General features: G+C 40.7%; 1 protein-coding gene across 2 annotated transcripts in view; it reads right to left on the bottom strand.

Moving 5' to 3' along the window:
* Fchsd2 (FCH and double SH3 domains 2) overlaps positions 1-2,171 on the bottom strand; it is a 184,450-nt gene that overhangs the window by 160,724 nt on the left and 21,555 nt on the right. The gene's annotated exons all lie outside the window — the stretch shown is intronic.

The raw sequence follows: 2,171 nt of genomic DNA, 5'->3' as shown, positions 1-2,171 counted from the left end.
AAAAAAAAAAAAAAAAAAAAAAAAAAAGATGTTAACATGATCTCCAACAAAAACAGAAGATATACAACATAGAAGTAGAAAATGTGTTCAGACGAAAGACACCTGGATAACAAAGGAAAAGTTAGGACATGGGCTTCAAGTCTCCGAGGAAGGTGGGACTGTGGGCTGGCAGAGGGGTTTCCTTCGTGTTCTGAAGAAGCAGAGACAGAACTGAATTAGGAATTACACACACGCAGGCGGCAAGTGGACTGCTGGTGCAACAACTCGAATCTGCACTGCCAACAGCCTTGTGAGGTGGCAGGCTGAGGAAAAGGGGGACAGCCTTGTGAAATGACTGGCAGGCTGAGGAAAAGGGCTCTGGGAGTCCTGGAACTTACTATGCAGTCCAGGTAGGCCTTGAAATCACAATCTTCCTAACTCAGCCTCCCAAGAACTAGTATTACAGATATGCATGCATGCCCACTGAAATAAAATTCACCCATTCAACCCTGCTCATAAAAAATACTACTATACAATTGGACAACAGTAACCACTGTGGGCTACCAATATCTGATATCCTAAGAAATGCTTTGGGAGAAAAATCACCANATTAAAAAAAAAAAAAAAAAAGAGGAAGGAGAATAAATAGAACATTCTAAATAGAACATTCTGGGCAGACCAGAAGAAAAATAATGCTCGCTGCTTTGCATAGTGGTGCACATCTGTTATCCCAACACTGACTACTAGCCTGCTCCTCCCAATCTGCTGAGCCTGCTTTCTTATATAACCCAGGACCACCAGCTTAGAAGTGGCACTGCCAACAGTGAACCGGGCCCTCCCTCATAAATCATTAATCAGGAAAGTGCCCCACAGATTTTCTCACAGGTTATCTGAAGGAGGTATTTTCTCAGCTGAGAAACCAAGCAGCACACCAAACAAACCGTGTACATGAACCCAGTGGTAGAGCAATTGCCTAGTAAATCCAAGCCCCTGGGTCCAACTCCCAGAACCAGAAAATTCATCAGTTAATTAATTAGTTAATGAAAACACATGCTTTTATTCCCAGCACTTGGGAGGCACAGGCAGACAGAACTATGAAAGCACAAGGCCAACATGATCTACATATCAAGTTCAAAGCTAGCCAGGGCTACAGTGAGTCATTCTCTGAAAAACAACGGGGTGGGGAGATGAATTTTACTGTACGTACACAAAGTCCTCAATAATGTCCCTGCTACTTGAAAACCCCAAAACACTAACTTTTTCTTAATGTGTTGGGAGTGGGGAGATGGTTCAACTTGCCATACAAACATGAAAAACTGAACTCAGATTCTCAGTACTCATGTAAAAATCCCAGTCCTGGGGAGATGGAAACAGGGTCTTGCTAAACAGCTAGTCCAGCTGAATCAGTAAGCTCTCAGTTAAATGAGAAACACTGTCTCAAAAGTAACAAGGAAAGCACTGAAGAGGACAGGACACACACACACACCACAACTACCTACATACACAAAGACTAAAAAATACACACACACACACACACACACACACACACAAGCTTTATCATTTCTGAAAACTTGACCAGCTTCATTTTTATGAGATCAAATCGGTTTTAATTTAGGTATCATCTCTTACAGAAATCACTGAAACCAGAATATTAGAATATTCAGTAGTGAATACTCAGTAGAGAATACTCAGAAACTAGAATACTCAATGGTGAAATTCAAAATAGAAAAGTATTATAGTTTCATGTGTCAAACAGAATCAAGCCAAACATGGCTTTATGCCTATATTCCTAGCACTTGGGAGGCTGAGGCTGGAGGACTGCTGCAAGTCTAGACTAAGCATCGTTTGCTATACTCCCAAAACACCTACTCATCTTACTACTACACTACACTGAAAATTCTAGCATTTCTGCCTCCCCATTCCCTTTCTCCCCTGGATGTCAGAGAATTTGCTATGTAGACCAGGCTGACTTCAAACTCACAGAGATCTGCCTGCCTCTGCTTCCTGTATGCTGGGATTAAAAGGAGTGCACCACCAAGCCATCACTTATATCTCTCTTACACAGTTTTTATATCCACAAGCATTAAGCTTTATACTGACACACAAAAAAAAATCTCAACTCAATTAAAATTAATGTATATAAGGAATGTAAACTGCTCCTTTCTTTTTTTTTTTTTTTTTTTTTTTTTAAG

This window comes from Mus pahari, chromosome 1 (assembly GCF_900095145.1).
Source record: "Mus pahari chromosome 1, PAHARI_EIJ_v1.1, whole genome shotgun sequence".
NCBI lineage: Eukaryota > Metazoa > Chordata > Mammalia > Rodentia > Muridae > Mus > Mus pahari.
The sequence above is the reverse complement of the archived record's forward strand: the minus strand, read 5'-3'. Positions and strand labels throughout refer to the sequence as shown.